General features: G+C 46.3%; 1 pseudogene; it reads left to right on the forward strand.

Moving 5' to 3' along the window:
• Positions 1-2,987: 2,987 nt before the first annotated feature.
• On the forward strand, positions 2,988-12,582 carry LOC124037409 (annotated as a pseudogene).
• Positions 12,583-12,901: the final 319 nt, after the last annotated feature.

Genomic DNA, 12,901 nt, shown 5'->3' on the forward strand with positions numbered 1-12,901 from the left:
ACAACTCCTGCCTTCAAGTACTTTTATAAAATAATTTGACTGTGATCAGTGGTGGAAAAAGTACCCAATTATCATACTTGAGTAAAAGTATCTAGTTACCTTAATAAGTTACTCAATTAAAAGTGAAAATCACCCAGAAAAATACTACTTGAGTAAAAGTAAAAAAGTATTTGGTTCTAAATATACCTATCAAAAGTAAATGTAATTGCTAAAATATGCCTAAATCAACAATGCAGTTTTTAATTATTTACATTTTTATACTCCCTTTTTTCTCCCCAATTGGTAGTAGTTACAGTCTTGTCTCATCGCTGCATCTCCCGTACAGACTGGTAGTAGTTACAGTCTTGTCTCATCGCTGCATCTCCCGTACAGACTGGTAGTAGTTAAAGTCTGGTCTCATCGCTGCATCTCCCGTACAGACTGGTAGTAGTCACAGTCTTGTCTCATCGCTGCATCTCCCGTACAGACTGGTAGTAGTTACAGTCTGGTCTCATCGCTGCATCTCCCGTACAGACTGGTAGTAGTTACAGTCTTGTCTCATCGCTGCATCTCCCGTACAGACTGGTAGTAGTTACAGTCTTGTCTCATCGCTGCATCTCCCGTACAGACTGGTAGTAGTTACAGTCTTGTCTCATCGCTGCATCTCCCGTACAGACTGGTAGTAGTTACAGTCTTGTCTCATCGCTGCATCTCCCGTACAGACTCGGGAGAGGCGAAGGTCAAGAGCCATGTGTCCCTCGAAACACAACCCAACCCAACCAAGACACACTGCTTCTTGACACAATGCACATCCAACCCAGAAGCCAGCCGCATCAATGTGTCGGAGGAAACACCATACACCTGGTGACCTGGTCAGCGTACACTGCACCCGGCCCACCACAGGAGTCACTAGTGCACGATGAGACAAGGATATCACTGCCGGCTAAACCCTCCCTAACCCAGGCGACGCAGGGCCAATTGTGCACCGCCCCATGGGCCTCCCGGTCGCGAACCCATAATCTCTGGTGGCACAGCTAGCACTGTGATGCAGTGTCTTAGACCACTGCACCACCCATGAGGCCCTCAACAATACAGTTTTAAGAAAAATAAGTCTTAACTAAAAAATATAAATAAAAATAACATTTAATTAAAGAGCAGCAGTAAAATAACAGTAGCGAGGCTATATATAGGGGGTACCGGTATAGAGTCAATGTGCAGGGGCACCGGTTAGTCAAGGTAATTGACGTAATATATACATGTAGGTAGATTTAAAGTGACTATCCATAGATAATAAACTGAGAGTAGCATCAGGGTAAAAAGGTGGGGCAATCAAATAGCCATTTGATTAGATGTTCAGGAGTCTTATGGCTTGGTGGTAGTAGCTGTTAAGAAGCCTTTTGGACCTAGACTTCCTGACAGCCGCCCCCAGGTGGTAAGGGTAGGTAACAACACATCCGCCACGCTGATCCTCAACACAGGGGCCCCTCAGGGGTGTGTGCTCAGCCCCCTCCTTTACTCCCTGTTCACTCATGACTGCATGGCCGGGCACGACTCCAACACCATCATTACATTTGCCGATGACACAACAGTGGTAGTCCTGATCACCGACAACAACGAGACAGCCTATAGGGAGGAGGTCAGAGACCAGGCCATGTGGTGCCAGGACAACAAACTCTCCCTCGAAGTGATCAAGACAAAGGAGATTATTGTGGACTACAGGAAAAAAGATGGGGCTGTAGTGGAGCAGGTTGAGAGCTTCAAGTTCCTTGGTGTCCACATCACCTACAAACTAACATGGTCCAAGCACACCATGACAGTCGTGAAGCGAGCACGACAAAATCTATTCCGCCTCAGCAGACTGAAAAGATTTGGCATGGGTCCTCAGATCCTCAAAAGGTTCTACAGCTGCACCATCGAGAGCATCCTGACTGGCTGCATCACTGCCTGGTATGGCAACTGCTCGGCCTCCGACCACAAGGCACTTACAGAGGGTAGTGCAAACGGCCCAGTACATCACTGTGTCCAAGCTTCCTGCCACCCAGGACCTCTATACCCAACGGTGTCGGAGGAACACCCTAAAAATTGTCAAAGACTCCAGCCACCCTAGTCATAGACTGTTCTCTCTGCTACCACATGGCAAGCGGTACCGGAGCGCCAAGTCTAGGTCCACGAGGCTTCTAAACAGCTTCCAACCCAAGTCATTAGACTCCTGAACATCTAGTCAAATGGCCACCCATACTATCCCCCCCTCTCCACACCACTGCCACTCTTTGTTCTCATCTATGCAGTCACTTTAATTAACTCTACATACATGTACATACTACCTCATCTAACCGGTGCCCCCGGCACATTGACTCTGTACCGGCACCCCCCCTGTATAAATTGTTATTTTTTACTGCTGCTCTTTAATTATTTGTTACTTTTATCTCTTATTCTTATCCATAATTTTTTTAACTGCACTGTTGGTTAGTGCCTTGCATTTCACTGTATTCTGCGCATGTGACTAATAAAATTTGATTTAATTTGATTTACAAACGATGCATTTGTGTTTAGTGAGTCTGCCAAATCAGAGGCAGTAGGGATGACCACGTGTTATCTTGATAAGTGCATGAATTGGAACATTTTCCGGTCCTGCTAAGCAATATGTAACCAGTACATTTGGGTGTCAGGGTAAATTTATGAACTAAAAAGTACATTATTTTCTTTGGGAATGTAGTGAAGTAAGAGTAAAAGTAGTCAAAAATATAAATAGTAAAGTATAGTACAAATACTAAAAAAAATGACTTAAGAAGTACTTAAGTCCTTCTGTAGCTCAGTTGGTAGAGCATGGCGCTTGTAACGCCAGGGTAGTGGGTTTGATCCCCGGGACCACCCATACGTAGAATGTATGCACACATGACTGTAAGTCGCTTTGGATAAAAGCGTCTGCTAAATGGCATATATTATTATTATTATATTATTACTTCAAAGTATTTTTACTTATGAAGTTTACACCACTGACTGTGATCATGATGAATCCACAAGTTGTGTCTGTACTTGGAGGACCTGGCGCAGGGAAAGGAACCCATCGTGCCAAAATGTGGAGGCATGTGAACATTTGAAATTTCGGTCAGTATGGAGATATTTTATATTTTAAGCAGTGGAGGCTCCACAGAGGAGGAATGAAAGGTCCATCCTCCTCTTTGAATTTCATTAAACAATTGTAAAACATTTAAAAAGTTATCCTTTTTAGATAAAACTATACTTAATATATTCATTTCCCCAAATCATTGATTAAAACACACTATTTTGCTAAGAAGGTCTACAGTAGCCTCATCAGCACTCTGTAGGATAGCACAAACTTACACAGTAATTATGACAACTTCCGGAGGATGCCCTCCAATCTATTAGAGCTCTTGCAGTATGAATTGACATGTTGTCCACCCAATCAAAGGATCAGAGAATTAATCTTGTACTGAAAGCATAAGCTACAGCTAGCTAGCACAGCAATGCATAAAATGTGGTGAGCAGTTGACTCAAAGATAGAGAAAGACAATAGTTGATCGTTTTGGAAAAACAAATTTCTTCCAAAATGAAGGAGATGCAAGAGAGAAATAGCGAGAGAGATTTCATAATTTTATTTTCACTTTCAGTTTCACTTACTTAGCTAGAAAATGCAGCTTGCTAGTTTAGTCTACTGAAACACCCTTCTCAAAAAGAGGGATGCTGCGTTAGCTAGCTGGCTATGACTATCCAACACAACACTAGAACTTTTCCAAGTCAAGGTAATCTTTTGGGTTTACAAATGTATTGCCACCGGGGCCCGCCGGTATAACTGCTTACTGACTGTACACAGTAACGTTACTGCATGATTGCAGCGGGTTTACTAATGCATTAATTCTGTTAGCTATGCTGACTATGATGTTACTTTCGCTAACATGGTGACAATGATGTAGGCTGTGTGTAGAGGTTTGGCTTGGAAAGTTGTTTTTCGCTTGGTCACATTCAGCTGATGTGTTGTACTTTGAAGTCCACATGCGAAGGTGAGAGGACGAGAGAGCATAGATGCGAGAAGGAATACAACGTGGCTGCTATGAAAGTGAATTGTGTTTACGCTTGATCAGGGGTGTATTCATCCCTCCGATTCTGTTGAAAAACGTTTCCTCTTGGGGATAGGGCTGTTTACTGCCCCCGCTGGAGTAATTGCGTGCCCATAGTAAACATAATTTTTTTTTGTCAAAAGTTGCTAATATATGCAAATAAAAATATTATTGAATAGAAAACACTCTAAAGCTTCTAAAACCGTTTAAATTATGTCTGTATGTAAAGCAGAACTCCCAGGGCAGTCATTCTCCCAAACTCTCTCTTGTCATCAGAAAAGTTGGCCCAACTTTGACGTCATCGCCCCCACCCTTCCCAAGCACCTACAGGTCTGGGAACAGTCTCTTTGTCTTCAGCGCGATCTCAGCTTTCAATGGGGATTCTCATTGTGAGAATCGCACGCTCACGTGAGTTTTGGCGGGCCGAAACCTTTCGGTCACGCGAAAAAACAGGTCACTCTCATGCGCGCTCTGCTCCGGTCCTGTCTTTTTTCCAAGATCGATTATACAATGCATGCGTTTCTGTTCGTCCTCACGATTGCTGTACACCTTTATAACATGTTAAAGCTTGATTATGAACTTAGTCTGACAAGTTTAGTCGACATATAATATGTAAGTTCGACATTTTGGTGCGCATCCACTTGACTTTTGGCTACATTTCAACCGAAATGTGTCGTGTTTGAGAACCGAAAGACACAGACTGCAAAACTAAACTGTTTTTGGTAAGAATAATTCCTTCCAGGTCTTCTGATGGAAGAACAGCAAAGGTAAGGGAATATTTATGTGGTAAATTTGGGTTTCTGTGGACTCCAAGTTAGAGGAGCCATAATGCTACTTTTTGAGCGCCGACTCATAGTATAGCCTAGTGAACGAAACCTGTAACGTTAAAAATAAATGTAACACAGTGATTGCATTCAGAAGAAGTTTATCTAACTATATATATGTAGAACATGCATATTTAGTCAAAGTTTATGATGTGTATTCCTTGTTAGCTGACGTTATCTGCCGGAGCTATCGTCATTTCTCAGGACATTTGAGTAGCATTTTTTGAACGATGCATCATTGTAAACAGAGATTTATGGATATATATAGCATATTATTGAAAAAAACATAAATGTACTGTGTAACATGTTATATTACTGTCATCTGATGAAGATTTCAAAATGTTAGTGCATTATTTTTCTTTTAATCCTGCGTTTGTTGATTGCATATTTTTTTCAACTTGGCTATGCAAATTAGCTGTGTCTTCGGTGGTGGTTTGACATAAATATGTGCTATGTTTTCGCCGTAAAATATTTTAGAAATCTGACTTGCTGGGTAGATAAACAAGGTGTTTATCTTTCATTTGAGCCATTGGACTTGTTAATGTGTGGAGGTTAAATATTTTCAGGAATATTTTTGCGTTCCATGCGCCACCTTCCAGCTGAACGTGGAGGGGGGGGGTGTTCCAAAATTGGAACCCTAGTCCCCTTCTGGTTAAACAGATGCAAACTGAACAAAACGGGGATAAATATACCTGATTTTGTCCAATAGAAACTCTTGTTTGTAACGTCGTTCGTCTGTTGAATGAAGAGAGTCAGACCGAAATGCAGCGTGTAGGTTATTCATGACTTTAATGAAGGAAATCGGTACATGAAATAACTGGAATACGAAAACAACAAATGGAACGTGAAACCTATTACAGCCTATCTGGTGAACACTACACAGAGACAGGAACAAACACCCACAAAATACAAAGCGAAAGTCAGGCTGACTAAATACGGTTCTCAATCAGAGACAACGACAAGCACCTGACTCTGATTGAGAATCGCCCCATGCAGCCAAGCCTAACTAGACACACCCCTAATCAGCCGCAAATCCCAAATAATACAAACCCCAATACGAATACAACATATAAACCCATGTCACACCCTGGCCTACCCAAACATATAACAAAAACACAAAATACAATGGCCAAGGCGTGACAGAACCCCTCCCCCCCTAAGGTGCGGACTCCCGGACGCACCTCAAGAGCATAGGGAGGGTCCGGGTGGGCGTCTGTCCATGGTGGCGGTTCTGGCTCGGGACGTGGACCCCACTCCATTAATGTCCTATTTCCTCTCCTTCGCGTCCTGGGATAATCCACTTTTTCTCCGCCGACCATGGCCTAATAGTCCTCACCCAGATCCCCACATGACTGAGGGGCAGCTTGGGACAGAGGGGCAGCTCAGGACAGAGGGGCATCTCAGGACAGAGGGGCATCTCAGGACAGAGGGGCATCTCAGGACAGAGGGGCATCTCGGGACAGAGGGGCATCTCGGGACAGAGGGGCAGCCCGGGACAGAGGGGCAGCCCGGGACAGAGGAGCAGCCCGGGACAAAGGCAGCCTGGTACTGAGGGGAAGCCTGGTACTGAGGGGAAGCCCGGTACTGAGGGGAAGCCCGGTACTGAGAGGAAGCTCAGTACTGAGAGGAAGTTCAGTACTGAGAGGAAGCTCAGGCAGGTAGTAGGCTCCGGTAAATCCTGGCTGGCTGGTGGAACTGGATGATTCAGGTTGTCTGGCCGATCTAGAAGATCTTGGCAGACTGGCACTTCTGGCGGATCCAGGCAGACTGGCGACGCTGGACCGACTGGCGGCGCTGGGCAGACTGGCGGCGCTGGGCAGACTGGTGGCGCTGGGCAGACTGGCGGCGCTGGGCAGACTGGCGGCGCTGGGCAGACTGGCGGCGCTGGCGGCGCTGGGCAGACTGGTGGCGCTGGGCAGACTGGCGGCGCTGAGCAGACTGGCGGCGCTGGGCAGACTGGCGGCGCTGGGCAGACTGGAAGCACTGGCCGCGCTGGGCAGACTGGGAGCACTGGCCGCGCTGGGCAGACTGGGAGCACTGGCCGCGCTGGGCAGACTGGGAGCACTGGTGGCGCTGGGCAGACTGGAAGCACTGGGCAGACTGGGAGCACTGGGCAGCCTGAGAGCACTGGCCGCGCTGGGCAGACTGGGAGCACTGGCCGCGCTGGGCAGACTGGAGACTCCGGCAGCGCAGGAGAGGAGAAAGGCTCTGGCTGTGCTAAACAGTCGGGAGACTCCAACAGCGCAGGAGAGGAGAAAAGCGCTGGCTGCGCTGAACAGGCGAGGCGCACTGGAGGCCTGGTGCGTGGTGCTGGAACTGGTGGTACTGGATCTAGGACACGAACAGGAAGCCTGGTGCGGGGAGCTGCTACCGGAGGACTGGTGTGTAGAGGTGGCTCTGGATAGACCGGACCGTGTAGGCGCACTGGAGCTCTTGAGCACCGAGCCTGCCCAAGCTTACCTGGCTCGCTGCCCACTCTAGCCCGGCCAATAGGAAGGGCTGGTATGTGCCGCAGCTGGCTCTGCATCCGCACTGGAAACACCGTGCGCTCCATAGCATAACACGGTGCCTGCCCGGTCTCTCTAGCCCAACGGTGAGCACAGGGAGTATGCGCAGGTCTCCTACCTGTCATAACTATTCTCCCTTCTAGCCCCCCCCCCAATAATTTTTTTGGGCTGTTTTTCCGGTTTCCAACCGCGTCGTCGTGCTGCCTCCTCATACCTGCGCCTCTCCGCTTTAGCCGCTTCTATTTCCTCCTTGGGACGGCGATATTCTCCCGGCTGCGCCCAGGGTCCTTTTCCGTCTAATTCCTCCTCCCATGTGCAAATCTCCAAGTGGTGCAGCCTCTCCCACTGCAACTGCTCTTCACGATTAACAGGGACGATTAACAGGTCTGACTCCTGACTCAGCCACTCTCTCTCTGCGCTTTCCCCCGTTACTTTCGGTTTTCGCTCTGCATCGCCGTGCTTTCCTTTTCGACTCCATACGTCTATAGCCCTCTTCGCATTGCTGTAGGGAATCCCAGGCGGGCTCCTGCACTCGCTCTGGGTCGGCCGCCCACCTGTCGATTTCTTCCCACGTAGTATACTCCATGCTTCTGCTGTCCATAACGTCGTCTTTTAGCTCCTGCCAGTTCACACGCTGCTCGGTCTGTGGGTGGTGGGTGTGACTCAGACCGAAATGAGAGTCAGAAATGAGAGTCAGACCGAAATGCAGCGTGTAGGTTATTCATGACTTTAGTGAAGGAATTGCGGTACATGAAATAACTGAAATACGAAAACAACAAACGGAACGTGAAACCTATTACAGCCTATCTGGTGAACACTACACAGAGACAGGAACAAACACCCACAAAATACAAAGCGAAAGTCAGGCTGACTAAATACGGTTCTCAATCAGAGACAACGACAAGCACCTGACTCTGATTGAGAATCGCCCCAGGCAGCCAAGCCTAACTAGACACACCCCTAATCAGCCGCAATCCCAAATAATACAAACCCCAATACGAATACAACATATAAACCCATGTCACACCCTGGCCTACCCAAACATATAACAAAAACACAAAATACAATGACCAAGGCGTGACATTGTTTGCAACTGTTGGACTAATAATTACATCCTATATCAGCTAGATGCAGGCAAGAGTGTGCATGACACTGTTGAATATCATTGTATGTCCATGTGTCACTGTCTGTCACCTCAAATTTGTCTCTTGACCTGTGTGCCCCTAAGTTGGTAACTTAGGTTGTAGCAAACTCAGAAGTGTAGGGAAAATGTATTAGCCTAAACCTATGGCTGTTACGTTGAACTGGGTGAATGGAGTATGAATGACAGTCATCCATTATGGTATAATAGAAATACACCATAATGTAGTATGTACATGTATGTAGAGTTAAAGTGACTATGCATAGATGACAACAGAGAGTGGCAGTGGTGTGGAGAGGGGAGGGGAGGGGGGCAATGCAAATAGTCTGGGTAGCCATTTGACTAGATGTTCAGGAATCTTATGACTTGGGGGTAGAAGTAAATTGAGTAAACCTCACCAATGCTCATGAGAAAATGAATCATCCCTAATCTTAAATGGCACTGACCGCAACTGATTTTAAGTCATAGGTGTCCCTCTGACAGGACTGGAACTCTGTAATACCTACAATTTATAAACATTTATAACCCTGGGAGCCAATAGGGGTTTCCCGTGGGGTTTATGTTCGACACTGACCTGGGTTGACCTGGGCTGGAATGTAGACATGTCAACATTGAGGTTCAAAGGGAATAAGCGCTCACATAAACACCAGTCACATCGGTCATACACAGTCCCTGTTATGCAGGTGAATGAGGACCCAAAAGCAACTTGGCGAAAACAGAGTCTTTAATCCAGTAAAGTAAATCTACAATCATAAAGCATAATTCCACTCGTAATGACGAGAACAGACTGGAGACTCGATCATGAACTGCAGGTTGCCTCGGGAAGGCACTTGAACGTAGCAGACTCAGACACCAGCTCACCACGCAGCATCTGAGGGAAACACGACACGACAGGGCGATACACAGACACAGCACGGTGAACAATAGACAAGGATCCGACAGGGCAGAAACGGAAAACAAGGGGAGAAATAGGGACTCTAATCAGGGGGAAAGATAGGGAACAGGTGTGGGAAGACTAAATGATTGATTAGGGGAATAGGAACAGCTGGGAGCAGGAACGGAGCGATAGAGAGAAGAGAGAGATGGAGGAAGAGAGAAAGAGGGGAACGAACCTAAAAAGACCAGCAGGGGGAAAACGAACAGAGGGAAAAGCAAAATGACAAGACAAAATAAGACAAAACATGACAGTCCCTCCCTTTATTGACATCCAACAGAGGATAACCGAGTTTGAAAAGTCACAGTGCAGGTATTAACTATTCACTGCCTTCCAATGCCTTCCTTAATGAAACAATTCATTGCTTTGACTTGTGTATTTTCCTTCTTTTCATAGGTCTTCCCTTGTTCAAGTATTCCAGGCTTATGGCTGCACTCACCTGTCTGCAGGTAACCTCTTGCGGGCCGAGAGGGGTCAGGAGGCATTGAATATGGACAGCTGATCGGAAGCTACATCAAGGATGGCAAGATTGTTCCTGTGGAGATCACAATCAACTTACTGAGGAAGGTACCTCATAATCTTTTTTTATTTATTTTTTATTTCACCTTTATTTAACCAGGTAGGCAAGTTGAGAACAAGTTCTCATTTACAATTGCGACCTGGCCAAGATAAAGCAAAGCAGTTCGACAGATACAATGACACAGTGTTACACATGGAGTAAAACAAACATACAGTCAATAATACAGTATAAACAAGTATATATACAATGTCAGCAAATTAGGTGAGAAGGGAGGTAAAGGCAAAAAAGGCCATGGTGGCAAAGTAAATACAATATAGCAAGTAAAACACTGGAATGGTAGTTTTGCAATGGAAGAATGTGCAAAGTAGAAATAAAAAATAATGGGGTGCAAAGGAGCAAAATAAATAAATAAATTAAATACAGTTGGGAAAGAGGTAGTTGTTTGGGCTAAATTATAGGTGGGCTATGTACAGGTGCAGTAATCTGTAAGATGCTCTGACAGTTGGTGCTTAAAGCTAGTGAGGGAGATAAGTGTTTCCAGTTTCAGAGATTTTTGTAGTTCGTTCCAGTCATTGGCAGCAGAGGACTGGAAGGAGAGGCGGCCAAAGAAAGAATTGGTTTTGGGGGTGACTAGAGAGATATACCTGCTGGAGCGTGTGCTACAGGTGGGAGATGCTATGGTGACCAGCGAGCTGAGTTAAGGGGGGACTTTACCTAGCAGGGTCTTGTAGATGACATGGAGCCAGTGGGTTTGGCGACGAGTATGAAGCGAGGGCCAGCCAACGAGAGAGTACAGGTCGCAATGGTGGGTAGTATATGGGGCTTTGGTGATAAAACGGATTGCACTGTGATAGACATCATCCAATTTGTTGAGTAGGGTATTGGAGGCTATTTTGTAAATGACATCGCCAAAGTCGAGGATTGGTAGGATGGTCAGTTTTACAAGGGTATGTTTGGCAGCATGAGTGAAGGATGCTTTGTTGTGAAATAGGAAGCCAATTCTAGATTTAACTTTGGATTGGAGATGTTTGATATGGGTCTGGAAGGAGAGTTTACAGTCTAACCAGACACCTAAGTATTTGTAGTTGTCCACGTATTCTAAGTCAGAGCCGTCCAGAGTAGTGATGTTGAACAGGCGGGTAGGTGCAGGTAGTGATCGGTTGAAGAGCATGCATTTAGTTTTACTTGTATTTAAGAGCAATTGGAGGCCACGGAAGGAGAGTTGTATGGCATTGAAGCTTGCCTGGAGGGTTGTTAACACAGTGTCCAAAGAAGGGCCGGAAGTATACAGAATGGTGTCGTCTGCGTAGAGGTGGATCAGGGACTCACCAGCAGCAAGAGCGACCTCATTGATGTATACAGAGAAGAGAGTCGGTCTAAGAATTGAACCCTGTGGCACCCCCATAGAGACTGCCAGAGGTCCGGACAGCAGACCCTCCGATTTGACACACTGAACTCTATCAGAGAAGTAGTTGGTGAACCAGGCGAGGAAATCATTTGAGAAACCAAGGCTGTCGAGTCTGCCGATGAGGATGTGGTGGTTGACAGAGTCGAAAGCCTTCGCCAGATCAATGAATACGGCTGCACAGTAATGTTTCTTATCAATGGCGGTTAAGATATCGTTTAGGACCTTGAGCGTGGCTGAGGTGCACCCATGACCAGCTCTGAAACCAGATTGCATAGCAGAGAAGGTATGGTGAGATTCGAAATGGTCGGTAATCTGTTTGTTGACTTGATTTTCGAAGACCTTAGAAAGGCATGGTAGGATAGATATAGGTCTGTAGCAGTTTGGGTCAAGAGTGTCCCCCCTTTGAAGAGGGGGATGACCGCAGCTGCTTTCCAATCTTTGGGAATCTCAGACGACACGAAAGAGAGGTTGAACAGGCTAGTAATAGGTGTGGCAACAATTTCGGCAGATCATTTTAGAAAGAAAGGGTCCAGATTGTCTAGCCCGGCTGATTTGTAGGGGTCCAGATTTTTCAGCTCTTTCAGAACATCAGCTGAATGGATTTGGGAGAAGGAGAAATGGGGAAGGCTTGGGCGAGTTGCTGTTGGGGGTGCAGTGCTGTTGACCGGGGTAGGAGTAGCCAGGTGGAAAGCATGGCCAGCCGTAGAAAAATGCTTATTGAAATTCTCAATTATGGTGGATTTATCAGTGGTGACAGTGTTTCCTATCTTCAGTGCAGTGGGCAGCTGGGAGGAGGTGTTCTTATTCTCCATGGACTTTACAGTGTCCCAGAACTTTTTTGAGTTAGTGTTGCAGGAAGCAAATTTCTGCTTGAAAAAGCTAGCCTTGGCTTTTCTAACTGTTTGCAGTTAATTGAGTAAACCCTGTCTTATTGTTTTTTCCTTTTTCAAATGTGCTCCTACATACAGTAATCAGATCCAGTTTGTACCCTCCCAACTCCCCTGCCCCCATCCTTCTCCCAGGCGATGGAGGAAACGATGCAGCTGGACCAGTCAAAGTTCCGCTTCCTAATTGATGGCTTTCTGCGTAACCAAGACCACTTCCAGGGCTGGACCTGTGTCATGGAGGGGAAGGCTGATGTCCAATTCGTCCTCTTCTTTGACGACAGCAATCAGGCGGGAGGCAACTAACTACATCTCCTGGAATAGCAGGTTTGAAATGCAGCAGTCCATATGAAGAAATGATCTGACTCAGTCTCTATTGTGTATGTGGTATTGTGAATGGTAAAGTCAGCAGGGTTGCCTGTGTGTGTGTGTGTGTGTGTGTGTGTGTGTGTGTGTGTGTGTGTGTGTGTGTGTGTGTGTGTGTGTGTGTGTGTGTGTGTGTGTGTGTGTGTGTGTGTGTGTGTGTGTGTGTGTGTGTGTGTGTGTGTGTGTGTGTGTGTGTGTGTGTGTGTGTGTGTGTGTGTGTGTGTGTGTGTGTGTGTGTGTGTGTGTGTGTGTGTGTGTG

The sequence above is a fragment of the Oncorhynchus gorbuscha genome, linkage group LG06 (assembly GCF_021184085.1).
Source record: "Oncorhynchus gorbuscha isolate QuinsamMale2020 ecotype Even-year linkage group LG06, OgorEven_v1.0, whole genome shotgun sequence".
NCBI classification, from domain to species: domain Eukaryota; kingdom Metazoa; phylum Chordata; class Actinopteri; order Salmoniformes; family Salmonidae; genus Oncorhynchus; species Oncorhynchus gorbuscha.